Source organism: Phoca vitulina, unplaced genomic scaffold (assembly GCF_004348235.1).
Source record: "Phoca vitulina isolate PV1807 unplaced genomic scaffold, GSC_HSeal_1.0 scaffold5, whole genome shotgun sequence".
Lineage (NCBI taxonomy): Eukaryota > Metazoa > Chordata > Mammalia > Carnivora > Phocidae > Phoca > Phoca vitulina.
The window spans coordinates 21,502,888-21,521,103 of NW_022589708.1; the positions used below are offsets into that span (position 1 = coordinate 21,502,888).

The 18,216-nt window shown below is 38.5% G+C and overlaps 1 pseudogene; it reads right to left on the reverse strand.

Annotated features, from left to right (window-relative positions):
* Window positions 1–273: 273 nt before the first annotated feature.
* On the reverse strand, window positions 274–4,324 carry LOC116631383 (annotated as a pseudogene).
* Between the last annotated feature and the right edge of the window lie 13,892 nt (window positions 4,325–18,216).

Below are 18,216 nucleotides of genomic sequence, written 5' to 3' on the forward strand. Positions count from 1 at the left end.
CTGGTGGTCCCAATGGTTTTATCCAAATAAATTGTGTTTAAAAAATAAAGCATTTAAGAAGACAAGTCAAAATGCCTCAGAAACCATATCTCCAATTCAAACTTCATCTATTTAAATGTTATATTTGCCTCCCACTAATAAACCTTTATTTCACTCAAACTGAGCAATAAATCTTCCACACTGAAGTATCTTCCTTGCCCAATTAATCCAAAGGAAAAAAACTGAAATGATTAGTAAAGAAAAATGTAGGGACTAACACACCCTTTTAATATGTTTTTAAATATTTTTAAGGTTTAAAAGTGTTTAAAGTTTGTAATTCCTAGTAGGAAAACATTATCTGAATGACTACCCTAATGGCAAACACTATAGAATGTTTCAGTTGCATGTGGGGCAGAGGGGTAGGGATTCTCTTCACAGCGCCCCAGCTTTCTTCATGAGAATGTCAGAGGTACACTGGTTTGTATTATTGCGACATCCATTAGGTGATCGTTGCTTTTCCTTCAGCAAGGGCTTTATTTGTCAGAAGGGCATTATTATGCTTGACCTCCAAATTTGGCTGACAATTTACTGATGAGGTTCATAACCTTTGGATTGCTCTGATATTTTGACATATTTGCTGGGTTCTGGGCCACATCCTGGAAGGCCACCATAACTTCTGGATCCTGCATGGCTGCGAGAACCTCTGGATCACTAAGAATTTCATTGAGCCCAGGCATTCCTGCCATTCCAGGCATCCCCCCTGCCATTCCAGGCATTCCTCCAGGAAAATTACCAGGCATTCCCCCAGGAAAGCCACCTGGGAAAGAGCCATACTGAGCTCCTGATTGTCGTCTGGCTTCTTCCTCCCTCTGGGCTCTCTCATGTTCTTCCCGAGCCTTCTTAACCCTTTCTATTCTTTCTTTGATCTCTCGCTGTTCACGTTTTCGCTCCTACTTTCTCCGATGTTCAGCAATTTTTTGGGCCCTCGGTTGAACTTTCAGCATCGCGCTAGCATCTTCATCGTAATCCAGTTTACAAGCAAGGGCAAGATCATGTGCTGCTTCTTCCCAATGGCCCAGAAGTCTGTGTGCTTTCCCTCGCCACTTATAAGGCTGAGCTGAATCAGGATTTATTTCAATAGCTCTGTCACAGTCTCGAATGGCAGCATTTGGCTTCTGTAATTTGATGAAGACACTGGCTCTCTTGGCATACAGAATGGCCAAGCGAGGATTCAGTTTGATGGCATCTGTGAACAAGTCAATGGCTTTCTGTAGTTCACCATCATTTAGGGCATCAATGGCAGCCACTTTTTTATCATTTGCCTGATCCATCATTTCCTCGGTTATCTCTACATTTACATCTCCCATTTCTTGAGGGGCATCAGTATCTGGTTCAATCACACCTTCATTGTCAATTTCTAGATCACTTTCCTCACCTGATGGTTCGTCTGTCTTTATGTTTTCCTCCGCCTTCTTACTGTTTTTTCTTCCTTGATATTGTCTTCTGATTTAGTTTTATGAGTGGCAGGTGGTATTTTACCCCCCATGCTCTCCACCCGCTCCCGCAGGAAACACATTTCCTCGGTGTGCAGAACGCTCGGATCCTGCTTACACATTTTCACGAAGGCCCGAAGCTCGCTCACTTTGCGAGGGTCCAGGGTCCAGAGGCGGTGAAAGGCGGCAGGCGCGGCTGAGGTTGCGGCCCGATCCCAAGCCCGGGTACTAGCTCCGCAGCTGGTAATTATTAATAACCAGAGCACCAACTTTACTTGAGTGATACGTTAAGCACTATGTTGTACAATTTATATATATTTCCTCATTTAATCATAAAAATAATCTTAGGAAGTTCTTGTGTTCATTTTAAAGAACTGAAACAAAAAGCAAAAAAAAAAAAATGCCACTTGCCCAAAATCAAATACTGGAGCTGTGACTGGAACCACATCTTTATTAAAAAAATGTCCCTCCCGGTCTCACTCAGATAAACACAAATTTGCTCAGTGATCGAGTTGCCCTGTCACTCACCTCTTCACTCAATGAGCAGCAACTGAAACAGCAATCAATGAGAACCGATTAGAACTGCCAAAATAAGAAAAAAACTAATATTTCCATGCTTTGGAGAAGACAATATTTACTCCTTTCAATTATTTCCCCAAATAACTCATAATCAGCTGTATGCAAAAACCATTGCCTCCATCCGTATTTGCATAATACAGTGGTGGTGTTTATTCCTACTTTTTCTTATTTTCATAGAAAGGAGTGACTTTATGCTCTACTCCCCAGGAGACAAATGGGTGGGAGAAATACATCTGACTAATACATTTAAGAAAAGAAATGAGTGTGGTTGACTCAGTGCCTCCTAGGTCTCCTTTTGCACCCAGCTGCTTTGCAAGACATATGCATCCCCTTCTGCTTCATGGAGTAAGCTTCAAGCCTGGCTCTTGCCCTGCAGGGGAGGCGTGCAGACATGCATGGACACTAGACACTGCATGACTAAGTCTACTGAATTCTAGGCTGAAGGACAAGCAAGTACATTTTGACAAATTACCTGATGTTCTGTTCTCTACTCCGTGTTATCAATAATTAACCTAGTATTTCACTTTCCATTCTTTTGTTCAATGTCTTATTTCAAATCTGAAAAAAGTAGAAAGGGATGTTTTTTATTGGCTTCAGAAAAACCCAGCATCCTACACTCTAATGTGAAGGCTTGAAAATATGTAGGTACTGGTATTTGAGGACCAAATATGATGGAAATTTGGTGTAGTACTGATGAAAATCCTTAGGGTATAAAGTAAGCTTTTCACAGTGGCTTATCCATAGGGGATTCGCTGTTTTTAAAGGTTCAGCGTTGCTTTTAATGGGCCTTTGGCCGATTAAATATGGGCTCTACAGAACTTAATATGCAGGAAGAGAATTCTCTGCCACTCATACTGATCTAATCTAAGGCATGAGATGGTTCTTCATCATGGAACACAGTTTTCACGTAGCAAATAAATTATATTGAATAAACGGAGACTTTGAGACCTACTTTGTGCTTATTTAAAACAAGCAGAAATTCATTAAACTAGCATTTACGTCATTTGAAGTGTGGATTATTTCCCGTACTTTTCTTGTGTTCCTCAGCCATTAGATTCTCAGATTAGAATTTATTCTAATTCAATTCTCAGATTAGAATTTATAATTGCAAAGCTAGCTACATTTCTAGTGAGAAGTTCAGAGAGTGACCAATGTGTGAGCTAGATCATGGCAGATCAGACGTTCCATATTCTGTTGGTTTTTACATACATTATGGTTTTTTACATATATAATGGTTTTAACTACATTAAAGGTTAAAAGAAAAAAATATCTAAGGGTACACATTTTTCATAACATATGCTTTCTTTTGAGTCAGACCCCCTCATTTGGTCTCAGAACAGAACCTGAATTGTGTTGGTTTCCAAAACTCTGATTAAAATGTTAGATTTCAAAGATTCAGACTGTGAGTCCATCCACATAAGCTCAGTAGATCTTATTCTACAAAATATGATACAGAAGCCATTAATTTATAAGGAATATGCCATTAATTTCAATTGAGGACAAAAAACACGTCAATAAAATCATTGCAATTGTAAAGATGTAAGAAGACAACTTAGAAAACCTGAGCTAGAACAGTCTGTGTCTAGGAATGTCACCTCTCAAGAAATCCAGGAGTGACTGGCTTGATTTAAAAATATGCTTTTGTCTTGATGATTGGGAGTAGTGAAAAGTGAGAACATAATAAACTTAAGCTAATTAAGCTTGAGGAGAAGAGACTTTTCACACAAGAAATGTTGTGATTTTAAAGGAGAGGATAAATACCTTTGAAAGGGGACAAATGAGATCTTGGCAGTCAAGCCATAGAGATAAGAAATCAGAGGAGGCAATTTTGGTGTCATTAGTTTTCAGGAAGGTATTAAAGAAGGGGCACCTGTTTGGGTTTCTACCAGATCAGAAAGAGTGGCTGGGTTCCCCCAAAATAAATAAACACACAATAGCAGGGAAAAAAGCACTTACTGATTGGGAACCTCATCTGAGAAAGAGTCTAAAAAACATTGTGAGGTATCCTCTTAATGATTAAATTAAATAAAGAATCCATAAAACAAGATGAAGCACAATTTGAAGATAAGAACTAAGTAGTTAGGGTAATATTAAAAATGCTACCTAGAGAAGGTGTGAACAATTTTGAGAGGGAATGACTAGTAGCAGCATGAGGGTATATAACTACACAATTACTGATTCCGCGAAACGCAGTTAACGCAGGTGGCGAAGTTCTGTGCTCCACGAGCCGAGAAGGTGCCGAACCAGGCTGGGCAATAATAAATCGTATTCATCCTTGGTCCGATGGCAAAATGTCCCCTTGGTGGAAATATTCAGAAGAGGGATGTGAAGATATACAATATTTCTTTGAATATGTGTATTCTTTGAATATTCATTGATTTTTGCAGACCCAAACTTCGTTCATTTGCTCTATGAAACCAAGAGGCCTCACAAAACAAAAATAGAGAATTCCATAGGGAATGTAAATGTCTAGCACCACCAGAGAAAGGGTAAAATAAACCTTTATATTTAGCAAAATTGCTTACTCCAAATGTGGTAGAGAAAAAAGAAAAAAAAAAAGGTGAACATAGGCTAAACTGCTAAAAAGGCTCAGCGGAGCCTTCCTCAAAGTACTGGGGCAAAAGGAAGCAAAAGTAAAAAAAAAAGGAAAAGGCATAGCTTCTTACTGCAGAGAAAGAGAGGGTAGAAAGAATGCTAATCGGGGCTGGAAATATTGAAAAGGTGAAAGGACAGAGACAGCAAGGCCTCGCAGTGTTGCATGGAGATATCGGGCCCGAGGAGGCTTCCCCCCCCCCTTTTTTTTGTATGATACACAGGAACACAGGAAAAAAGAGATCTCAAGATCTGGGAACTGGGCCACCAGCACTGCAAATTTCCACACATTGCTAAAAGGCACATATGCCTTAAATGCCACTGTCTGAGTGAGAAGACAGTATGAATAAGTGGATGACAGTCCTGGCAGCAGAGTCTGAAGAGCGAGCGACCCCTGCCCCGCCTTCCGAGGGGGTTATTCGGCCCAAGCATCCCACAAAGCCGCTCCCGCTCCCAGTGACTACCAGTTTCAGTTTTCGAATTTAATTTTTGTACTTTCACAAGAACTATGAACTTTGATATATGTTCCAATTTTATATTCATTATTTGGGTGAGGGGATTCCATTTGGGACTGTAAGAGTTTCTTCTGAACTGTGTAATGGGAGGAACTTCTCTCAAATACAGGGACTGGGTGACTGACTACCACCAGGCTCTTCCATGAGAGATTATTTAATCTCATCTATTTTTTCCACCACCATGATTTAATTTCATCTCATAATCTCAGGTGAGGTACACTGAAGAAAGTAGTCATGGATAATTTGCGCTGGGAAAGGAGGAGGAAATACTCAGTTTAGGGTTTAGCAAAGCCTTGGAGATACTTTAATTAATTACCTGTTCTAAGCCAGTGCTTCTCCAACTTTAATGTACATAAGACTTACCTGGGGATCCTGTTAAACTACAGAATAAGTACATCTGGGCTGGATCTGAAATGCTGCATTTCTAGTAAATTCTGCATTTCTAACAAGCCCCCGGTGATTTCTCTGGTCTGAAACAGTAAAGTTCTAACCCACTTCAAAAGCCTCTAGGGAAGAAACTAATTTCCTGCCAGTGAATCCAGGAGGACCCACACAGAAGCCAGGTTGGCATTCGGAGAGTGGCATCATGAAGATGGAAACAGAACTAGCCTGATCGGTCGCCTCTCTCCTCCATGAAAGTGAGCAGCTGCGATCAGGGCTGCTCATAGAATTAATAGTTTAGGGGCGCCTGGGTGGCTCAGTTGTTAAGCATCTGCCTTTGGCTCAGGTCATGGATCCCAGGGTCCTGGGATCGAGCCCCACATCAGGCTCCCTGCTTGGCGGAAAGCCTGCTTCTCCCTCTCCCACTCCCCCTGCTTGTGTTCCCTCTCTCGCTGTGTCTCTCTCTGTCAAATAAATACATAAAATATTTATAAAAAAAAGAATTAATATTTTAGTCTAACAAGAAAAAAAATCTGAGGAGTGTAAGTGGAGAATATTTATTTCCCATTCCTCATATTTCTGTGAAAAAGGAACAAATTCCTATCTCAGAACCCGAGGAGTAAAGGTCTGGGAAGAACACATCTAGCGCCACTCTGCTCCTTCCCTGTCCTCTATCTAAGGGCAGAGAAATGACACATTTGCTTCATTGGCTCTGGGCACTCCAAGTTCTCTTGTGGGGCCACCTAGCTTGCAGCGTGCCTACTTCCTCCACTCTTTCAGAGGACAAGCTTTCCCTGGCCAGAAAGACCCTCTTTATTCACCACTGCCAATATTGTGTGGGTCAGTATGTTTAACCCTGAGGTGAAGCATTTCAAATCCAAGTGGTCGTATTTTATTTTTTTTAAAGATTTTCTTTATTTATTCATGAGAGACAGAGAGAGGGAGAGGGAGGCAAAGGCAGAGGGAGAAGCAAACTCCTCACTGAGCAGAGAGCCCGATGTGGGACTGGATCCCAGTACCCTGGGATCATGACCTGAGCTGAAGGCAGATGCCCAACCAACTGATACACCCAGGCGTCCCAAGCGGCCGTATTCTTAAAGCCACATTCACCAAACATCTTTATCGGTAATAAAGATGCCATTTTTCTCCACTTATCTGAGTCTTCTGTATTATTTTTCAGGAAGTTCCAAACTCAGGAGGGGAATATAGAAATGTTCCTCAGGGGCCACCTAAAAGACCAGTGGTAAATACAATATTCTTGAAACGCCTCCTGATTTGTGCTTTCCTATCACGGGACTGGTTTCTCTGCTGATTTTACTTGCCACTGGACTGAGTCATGAGACTGGGCTGAAATGGGAAGAAATAAATGAATAGGCTGCTCCTTTCTGACCTTAAGGATTGTTTGAGGAAGAAGGAAGATAGTGGTTATGTGATGGGGTCTCCCCTCTTGTCGCTTTGTCCCTTAGGTCCTAATCTTAACAAAGTACAAGTTTTAAATACACCCAAATATGCACTGCGGCACCTGAACACATAAAGCAAGTGTCCCCTTGACATTGAACTAGCATGGAGGAACCCGTGGGTCCACTGAAGAACCGTAGCTCCACATCAGGGCCCCGCCCACCAAGTGTCTGAGAGATTACACGGGTAAAGAATGGGAATATTGGGTGAAGTAATTAGTTAAGATACAGCAATAATTCCCTACCTCCACCCCCAACCTATGTGGAGGGAGCAGGCTGTTGAGAAATAATTGCTTAATTGACAAAATAAAAAGTAAGTGCTGAGCACATGAGTAAAAATTTAGAGACCTGGGGTTAGAAAAAAAAGCCTCTGAGTGTGAGGACTTTCAGATGAAAACTGAATGAACAAAGAACCATAGATCCTAGCTGTAGGTGTAGGCATGTCCCACAAAATGCCAAACCAAGCCAGTGCAAAGACACCACTGTTACTTGTCCAGTAGTCATACCAGAACAGCCCCTCATGGCAGGAAAACAGCACAAAACTCATGAATCTGAGATCCTCTTAACATCCCCAAGGACACATAAGACCTCATATACACAGTTGCCATTTTGGGCAAAAAGAAGGGAACACGATCTAAAAGAGATTCATTTCTATAAAAAGAACTACTTAAGCCAGCACTGGTGGAAGTTGAACTATGAATAAACTATTTTAACAGGAAAAATCTGTTATCTGTAATATCTGTTATCTGAGATATCTGTTTCTTTACCAGTGGCATGAGGTTCATAGGAAGTATCAGAGAAGCTATGGAATAAATAAATAGAAGCTACATTTTCTGTACTGACCAAATTTAAAAAAAAACTGAGATTGGAGGTAGAGAATGGACCAAGAAGATAAATCCAGGCAACTGAATCTCAATCTAATGGTATTTGAGAAATGGACAAAAACAAACAAAAAAACCCCAAAAAACAAAAAACAAAAAACAAAAAGGAAGACAGGCAATCATTTACTAATAGCTAAAGAGAAACGTGGAATCTTAAAAAGTATTTTTACCAATTGCACACATGCACAAAATTTATACATTTATATATTGCTGTAAAATTGAATATGTGAATAATATAGAAAAGATTATAAGAGACTTCATAGAAGAGAAAAAGAGTGTCAATAATTTAAAGAAAACAAACCTGTCTCAGAATTCTTATTGGCAAATTGTATATTAGAAGACAATGTGCGGCAAATGGGTGGCTCAGTCGATTGAGCATCTGACTGTCTGACTCTTGATTTTGGCTTAGGTCACGGTCTCAGGGTCATGGGATTGAGCCCCATGTCAGGCTCCGTGCTCAGCGGGGCTTCTGCTTGAGGATTCTCTCTCTCCCTTTCTCTCTCTGTCCCTCCCCCAGCTCGTATGCTCTCTCTCTAAAATAAATAAATCTTTAGAAAAACAAAAATAAGGCAATGGAACAAGGCCTTCTAAATTCTGAGGGAAGAGTATTTTCCACCTAGAATTGAAAACCCTGACAGGTTGTCAATAATATTTGAGTTAGAACAAAGCCATTACAAAGTTTCCGAACTTGGAAATTTATTTCTGGCCCATCTTTTCTTAAGAAATCAGTTGAGCATGAGCTTCAGAAAAAATGAGGAATAAGTCAAAGAAAGATCCTGAGATCCAGTCAATAGTGATTTCAAACCTGAAGATCAGTGAAAGAAAATTCTAGGTTAAAAGTAGAAGCAAGGGCTGCCTGGGTGGCTCAGTCGTTAAGTGTCTGCCTTTGGCCCAGGTCATGATCCCAGGGTCCTGGGATCGAGCCCTGCATCGAGCCCTGCTTCGAGAAGCCTGCTTCTCCCTCTCCCACTCCCCCTGCTTGTGCTCTCTCTCTCTCTGTCAAATAAATAAATAAAATCTTTAAAAAAAAAAAATCATTAAAAAAAAAAGTCAAAGCAAGAAGCCAGAGTTCTCTGGGAAAAGAGGTCAAGGGTATGAAGAAATGGTATGTATCAAAATTGACAGTGCAATTGAAAATTTGAAAAAAAAAGAGATTATGTACTAAAACATAGATTAAAAGGGAAATGATAAATCCATTATTAATATAATATTAATAATTTAATTAATAATTAATGGGCCATGCATACTACAATGACTGATATCATTAATAATTAATATAATGATATTATGAAGAAAATGTACAGAACTGAGGGTTAAAATAATGGAGGGTTAAAGCAAATTAAAATATTGCACCATTTTGAGGAAATATTGGCATCTATGTTAGGGCACCAGAGAAGGAGATGACATAGTAGGCTTCAACCTGCACAGATTTTATTAGGGCAGGTGATTATGTGAGAATGTGGGCAGGAAGCTGGGCGGCTAGCAGGGCTTTCAGAGGGCTATCTAGGCAACTCTGAGTTTGAGTGACGAAGACAGCGAAGGAAAGTACGATAGGAGCGTCCTAGAGTGTCTAAGGAAGGGACAGTAGTTCTTGAGCCAGTGGCAGCCACGAGAAGAGTCCCAGGTGGCCCCAGACTGGGCCTGCCTTTGTGACCCTCTCATGTGCAGTCCTTGGCCGGGAGCAGCTCCCTTAACTCTGGCCTCAAATCAACGCGGTCCCAGCACTGATTTCCCAGCACAGCAGCCTGGATCCTTGGGTACTCTGCTCCCTGTAGTCACGTGAAGGTTGACAAGGCTCATTCTCATGGCTACATAACTACCCTGGTATGTAAGAAAATTCATTTGATCCAAGGAATATTCTCTTTTGACAGCCCAGTGATCATGACAGTGTAGTCCAGGAAGACTCACACCACTTGGCTTTGATGTGTCAAAATGACGTAGTCATAATCAAGCATAAGACTTGCCAATTGTTGGGGCACCTGGGTGGCTCAGTCATTAGGCGTCTGCCTTCAGCTCAGGTCATGATCCCAGGGTCCTGGGATCGAGCCCCGCATCGGGCTCCCTGCTCCACGGGAAGCCTGCTTCTCCCTCTCCCACTCCCCCTGCTTGTGTTCCCTCTCTCGCTGTGTCTCTCTCTGTCAAATAAATAAATAAAATCTTTAAAAAAAAATAAAAAAAAGAAATTTTTGCATATTATAACTTTCAGTACATTACACACATTTACCTTTATGAATTTGATAAAAGGGTTAAGAAAAATCACCAAGTCATAATTCTATCACCCAGATATAACCTTTTTTTATTTTTGGTTCTGAGCTTTCATGTTATAATTACATCCTTGCCTTAAATGGTACATGTTGTGTTGCAAGCTTTTAAGTTTAATAGTAATTATAATTATATTCCCCATATCCTTACACATTCTTGAAAAGTATGTTTTTGGCTACTTTCATGAATCATATCATGAAAATTTGCCATAAAATATTTAACATATATAAACTCTAACGCTTAGGTTGTCTCTATTTCCATTTTTAACATTTACCAAAATAAAATACTATAATGAAATTATCATATATATAATTGTAATTGTCTTTTTGACTAATTCCAATACATGATATTACTGTATCAAAATCACAGACATTTTAATTTTTGGATAGATAGATAGGCAGACAGATAAGATTGTTTCTCCTTCAAGTGTATTTATCATGTATTTCCTCCATTCTCAATAACAATGTATAAAAGTGCTTGTTTCCTACTTTTTGCTAGCATTTTTTCCCCTTCCTTTGGTCTTTTCCAATGGGGACTCATTGTTATTTTAATTGTGTTCCTTGTTTGATTACAAGTGAAGTTCAATGCATTTCACAGGTTTATTGGCTGTCTTTTATGTTTTAAGCATTGTCAGCTTATATTTCTTCCTCTATTTTTTTATTGAAATGCCCCTTTTCATGTGTTTTAATGTGTAGACATTTTAAATCTCTATGTGGCTGAATCTATCAAGCTTTCTGCTTATATATTTTATATTTCTTTTGTTCCAGTTCATCTGCAAGGCTGAGTCGTATTTATCTTACAGGCTTGTTTCTCATCAAAGGCACAGCCTCGCCCCATATGCTGCACAGACGGGGACAACACAGACCAACGCTGCTGTGTATCCCACAGTGTGTGTGCCCATCTGGCAGAACTCTGTGCCCCTGGCCCCCCATGCAAAATACCAAAGTCAGCTACTCTGACATTCACAGCGATGCTCAGGAATGTCAGTCCCAAGGTACTGTTGTTCTACAGACATTTCCTGAGGTTTGATAAGTAGTTTCTATAAATGTTAGCTGTATATCTTCTTTCTATCTCCTCCTCTGCATATCTCCTACCTTCAATAAGCATTCACTCCATGCTGTGGATATTATGCAGTTTGGTAACACATCCCTTTTTCTTTTGCATCCAGGTAAATCGGGAAACCTCTTTGCCAAACGTGGGTTTTGAACTTTCAAAAAAAAAAAAAAGAAAGAAAGAAAGAAACAGGCTGCAAAAATAACATGATTAAAACAAAAACTTCAAAGAGAAGAAATTCAGTGAGAAAAGTCACAGAGTTATAAATGCAAAGAGCAGTTAGAAAATGATTTTTATAAAAACTATAGATTTAGGAAAATAGCTGTCCTGAATCTTGTCTTACAAGGATTTAGAAACAATTATATTTAATCGTTTTGATGCAAATTGAAATTTGGTCTTGCAAATTCAAAAGTTTATTCAAGCATAATGGGCTTAACGTTCCCTTCCCCCCCACCTTGGAAAAAGAAAAAAAAGATTGTGATAAGATTCAAAGTAAATATAAATCCTCCCTCCACTGGCTTCTATTTATATTTTGGAAATGGGAGAACCCCCTGCATACCTTTAGTGCGAGAAACTTGACTGTGTCTTTTCTTTAAATCATCAGCAAATCTACATCCAACACCAACTATTTATACCCTAGGGAACCAGATTTTTCAGAAGGAACATGCAAGAGCATCCTATCATCTCTGATGTGTAGGAACAATTAATGTTATACATATTCTTGCCCTGTGGTTTCAATGATGCTAATAGAAATAGAAATTTTGTTTCTTCTATAGAAATGGTTGTCTAGCGAATGAGAATGTCTACAGCAGTCACTGTAAACCATGGCCAATTGGGAAAGAATGAAATTCTAAGAGGAGGGACTTCAGAGTAGTATGTACGCGCCTGGGTTGAATGCTTACTTACTCTAGTACCAGTACAGCAGAGGCTCTGGGTATGGATATACAAATTAGTACAGCAAAATGGCTTGGAGAAAAGCAGAAGTGTTATTCTTAGAGGAGAAGTTCTCTAGCCTGGCTTAGGAAAAGACATTAATGTGGACTAAGGGGAGCAGTCCATTTGGTTATCTCTCAGCACTGCCTAGTCGGAGACCTGGGTCAAGTTATAGAACTTCTTTGAACATTATATTCATTATCTTTAAAAGAGAAATAATATTACCTGATAATCATAATAATACCTATCTTGTAGGTTGCCATTAGGATCAGAAACAAAGCATGTAGTCATTTGCACTTCACAAAAGCCCAATATATAATAGCATTTGTTTCTAATGTGATCCTCATCGCTATTATTCACTTTGCATTTGTAGACAGTCTTGGATATTCCATAAATGCTGTCATAAACTATTTTCACTTTCCACATGGCAAATATAAAAAGGGTCCTCATTTTCAAAGAGTCATTTTTAGTTGTATTTTCTTCTCTTTTCTTTTTTCCTTTTTAAGAAGAAAGCACTGTTACACTGATTCATTATAATTTTCTGTGAAACATTATCTGAAATTGCTTTCTCAAAGAAGACCTAGCCTGTACATTTTTTTGTTATTACATTTAAAAGAGGGATACACCTATTCTACAACAGTCTTATATCTAGAAGTTCGATCCTAAGTAAATCTTCTAGAAAAACCGATACTGTGTAAAAACACGCTATTTTAAAAATCAAGAGTTGTTGGAGTGGCCAGAATACCAAGTGAAGTTGACCCCCTCTTTCAAGTGCACCATGCTTTCTGTAAATCCCCGTATATAGATATATATCTATCTATCTATCTATCTATCTATCTATCTATATATGTATGTCCTTGAGAAAGTTCTGTCTCTTTCATGTTTTATTTTTCATGCCATCAGCCATCTCTCTGGGGGTTTGCTATACCTCTTTGAGGAAGGGGACTAGAAAATAGTACCGATGGTGGGTGCAGCTGCTTTGCCCTCAGCTGCTCTGGCTGAACTCAGCTGAGCTGGGGTCGACCTCAGCGGTGGCAGGTGCATTTCTCTGGAGCCTATGATCAAAGAATTCATGCAACTGGTGGGCTGATATCTGTGTCTAACATCAAAAACCAATACTAAGAGTATGCGGCGCCTGGGTGGCTCAATGGGTTAAGCGTCTGTCTCTTGATGTCGTCTGGGGTCATGATCTCAGAGTCATGAGATCACTATCACTACCTACCTGAGTCTTAAATGCTAATCTTGACTGCTAGTATCTGATGTCAGCAAGTAAATATTATTTCACGTAAACTTCTCAAATCCTAGTTTAGTTCCGCTTCATAAGTCCTATTAAAGTTGTACTAGAACAAAAGTTGTTTTCCCATTCTTGACACTTGCCTAAAATTGCTCACCCTCAAATTAGCTTTTAGAGCAATTTCATGGATATTTTAATTCAAATGTTGCATTTCTTCTGAGCTTTCCAGATTGCCCATGTCAAGTGCCAATCAGCAGTACCCGGGCGGAGGGCGGGGGGGGGGGGGGGGGGGGGGGGGATTACATGGTCAGAAGACAGGGAATAAGGTAAGAGTAGGAAGAAAAAAGTATCAATCACGCCATAGTAGTCATAATTAGTCACTTTGTGGGAAGAATCATAGCCTCAGGAAACCACCGGAAATTAGTCTTGCACGGGGACCCCTTCCTGCACCAGTATTGTCAGCATCTCGGGTTCAGCGGGAGAGCGGAGGTCACTCTGCACTTGGAGTGCTCTCAGAAACCAGCCACACCTGCAGCCTCATCGGTGATGAGCATTGAAAGAGAAATTACCGGTGTCACAATTAACCTTGACGAGCCATGATCATTGAACACTGAGTTTGAGAGTACATACAAACACATAGTAAACTCCACTGAACTATTATCAAAGTTACAAACTGAGGTATGGAAATTTGAGAACAAAGATTAAATCTGATATCACTTAAAATTATACTTGGGCTACAAGAGGAAATGTCAAATTTATAGTTGGTGTAGTTGATATTTTGCTCTCTCCTTTTTTAGCTTAAGACTACCTGCACTGATGAAAGTGTGGTGAATGATTTCTAATTATATAAGTCATTGTTCAAATAAATGGTACACTATAAAGCAGATTACCAACTTAATAAGACAGAGGTTTCCAGGGATTTCCACTGTGGAGGGCGATAGAGATGACCTTCACCCACAGCATCTCACTTGAAAACAGGACCTTGGTAGCCAATCAGAACTCTGTGGAGTGAACCAGTTTGGCCATAAGTACGTCTGACATCCCAAGCCCTCACTGAGGACGATACCATCAAGGTGTATCCTCTGCCTAGTTTATCTTCTCCTCTCAAAAGATCATCTCTGTGAAAAGTGCAACTCTATTGCAGTCAGATTTCAGTGCACAAAAAAAGGAATTTGAAAGATTGAAGTCAGATGAATGGAATAGCAGTTCTGGTTATACCTGACTATGGCCATATCATGGGTTAAAGTTTAGCTTTAAATGACTTTCTTCAAATTCTCAGGTGGTGAACTCATCCCAAGAGAACATAACATTGCAGGACTCACATGTTTAATGACATAAATCAGGACTTCAGGATGGAGTTTCTGGTCTGTGGGATTTTAAAACACCTCAGTATCCATATATCCCAGTAAATAGTTGAAAGTCTAAAGAACAAAAGAAATATCTAACTCAATCTCAAGAAATATGCATGCATACATATTCTAAAATTGGAAATAAAAAAAAACACATTGTAGTTGTAAATCGTATGATTGTATCACAAAGCCCTAGGATTTGGACTCATAATATAGCCTCAGATTTTGAGCAGTTCTATTTTATTTACAACTAAATTTTGGCGGAGTTGAAGAATAAATATAGCTATTATATGGTGCATACTCAAACAGATTTAGAATACATAATAGACCATTTTATTTTGGTTCTATTTCACTTAATCCTCAATTGTCTCACAATTTTTGTGGAATATTTAATATAAAATTGATATGCAGAACTAGACAGTGGTGTAAATCAATTTTATAACACTTAATTCACTTTGGTTATACCTATATTTTGGGGAACAACATTAAACAAAGTAGATGCCTTAAAAAATGACAAAAGGGAAGCCTGAAGGCTAATTTTGGCTGCACCAACTTAAATGTATGAATAAAATATGTGGAAGAATTCTGGAAGGAAATTTGTCTTTGATTCCACACAGTAGCTTGAAGCTCTTCCTTTAAGTAAGACTATCGTTGTTGCTTAATGGGTTTAGAATTTCAGATTTGCGGGATAAAACAAATCTGGAGATCTCTTTCATGACAATATGAAAATGCTTAACACTACAGAACTGTACATTTACTGTACAAAGGGGTAAGATGATAACATTTATGTTACATCCTTTTAACCACAATAAAGAAAGACACTGGAATCAGAGGACCAACATTCTAACTTCTTGATATTTTTGATGCTCCTTTTTGTATATTTTAATTAATTTTATTTTCCAAATAATAGCAAAGCTGACATTACATAGCCAAATCATACAATAAAGTATAAAATAAAAGTATAATTCTACCTCTACCCAAAATTTACAATATGCTCCCTGAAAACCCTAAAATATTATTATATATTTTTCCACTCCATCAAATATCTTGGAAGTCATCCTTTCATTCAGGCAACAAAAAAAAATATTGGGTTTTGAGTCCCTGCTGTGTAAAAGGCATACTTCCCCTGTACAGATGTTCCAGACATGAATCAGACAGTCCCTACCTACACTGAGCTTAAACACAGATGGAGTTCTTTTCCAAGAAGGTAATTTTGATATATGCCTTCTTTTTGAATGCTGCCCAATATTTCATTGGATAGATTTATTTGATTTTATCGAAGCTGTCTACTGTTAAATACTTTGGAGAATTCCATTTTTTGGAGTTATTACAGTAATGCTGCAATGAACACTTTACATATAAATATATTTAAGCACACGTAAGAATCTATTTATATAATAAATGTATAGACACACAATTGGATACAAAAGCATTTTGCATTTCTGCATTGAAAATTTTGGAAGCCTTTGCCAAAGTGTCTCCAAAATCCTTTTACTATTTTAAACTTCTACTATCCTAAGTGGAATTCCTGATCCCAGCCTCACCACCCATCATACATTAATACATAATAGAATCTCGTCAGTCCACACAATTACCTGTACTTTATTTATGATTGATTCAGTTGATAATGCACAGGTGAGTGAGTGTACTTTAGTAGTAAAAAGTCATATTCTGTAGCCTTGTTAGTTATAGTGGGGTTGCTGGATGGACAACATCAGCATCACCTGGGATCTTATTAGAAATACCGATCCGTAATTATATTTTGTATTTTAACAAGATCCTGGTTCATCTAAAACGTTAAATTCCAAGAAGTGCTGATTTAGGATACCTAGACCTAGGTTTCGATATTGTTACACTGCATAAATACCTAATGGCTGTGTGAATGTGAACATGTCAATAAACCTAACATAAGTTTTCTACCTCTATGTAATGTGGACAATAGAATCATGTGCTTCATTTAGTTATTAGGCCATTTCAACAAACTAGTATTTATAAAGGAGGGAATGGAGCACGTAGCATGCGATAATTGTCCAGTAAAATATTGGCTCCTATCAGCTATTTTGAATGCCATGTTTATCATATTATTATTATTTGATTGGGGTATTAGCTGTTAAGAATAATTGAAATTTAAATTAGTGAAGTTCAATACACTTTTTCATTATGATGTATGGTTTTTGTGCACTGGTGTAAAAAGTGCTTTCCTTTTTCGATCCTATATGTAAATGATTCAAATTTTCTTCACATCTTATACAGTTCTAACTCTTTTATCCTGCAATTTATTTTCTAAATATACTTACTATGAAACTTTTTTTTTATGATCATGGCTTTTCAAAAATATTGGAGCTAAATAAACATTTAGCTAGTTTGCCAGTCAGTGTAAATGAGTCCTTCTAGCATGTCTCCTAATGTTATGTGTATGTGTGTGTGTTTCCCCACGCCCTTTTTAAATGATTCACATCAAGCCCTTAATACCCTCCTAGGGAGCCTATTGCATACTTAATAAATCTGTCTACTATCTTTCCCTCTTTATGTGCAGCTTAAATTCTTTTTGGCTCAATTTCATTTCATTACTTTGAGTTCAACTAAATTTTTGTTTTATCAGTCTTTTGAGAGAGTAAAAAATTGGATATGCATTTATTTATTTATTTTTTCATTTACTAAACACTTTCAATACCACTGGGGACATGCGCACAAGGATCCTCAAGTCCTACACTTCTGATGAGCATCGTGGTCCCTCATTGTGTGAAATATTTCATCTCTGGTCAGCAGGCCTAGAGGGTACGTCATTCATAAATGATAGACATCTTCACTTTTTAGCTTTAAGAAAGTTTTCTTTAAATTTCCATAAGCATTTCAGTGTTGCTTTCTTCTTGAAATTAATGTATTTGTTTAAGTTATTTGAAATTCCCTGTGGAGAATAAAGAGACTATAAATATTATTCCACGGTGAAGATAGATTAGAAAAAGAAAAGAAGAATGTATTAGAAAGTCCTTCCTGATTAGAATCTTCTTTAATCTACATATATTTTGGACTTAATTATAATTTAAGATATAGTCAGATTTATGATTCTCATTGCTCCTCTTTTACTTGAGGAAAATATGTTTCCTGTTTGATTTTCAGCTTTTTCCCCCAATTTCCTTTTATGTGAAATCTTGATCCCTCCGGTCCCAGAGCTGGTCTATCAGGACAATTCAGAAGATTCCACTATATTTCTGAAATAGATAATTTAATATTATAAATGACATAAACATATATATTTGTTCCTTGGTTTCTCCATTGTTCTTCTAAGATTGTGAATGATACATCTGAAGTTAGGAAGGTACCTTGAGTTTTCATAAAATAACCACTGACAGAAACCATAAGAGACTCTTAATCTCGGGAAACAAACTGAGGACTGCTGGAGTGGGAGGGGGGAGGGATGAGGTGGCTGGGTGATGGACACTGGGGAGGGTATGTACTATGGTGAGTGCTGTGAATTGTGTAAGACTGATGAATCACAGACCTGTAC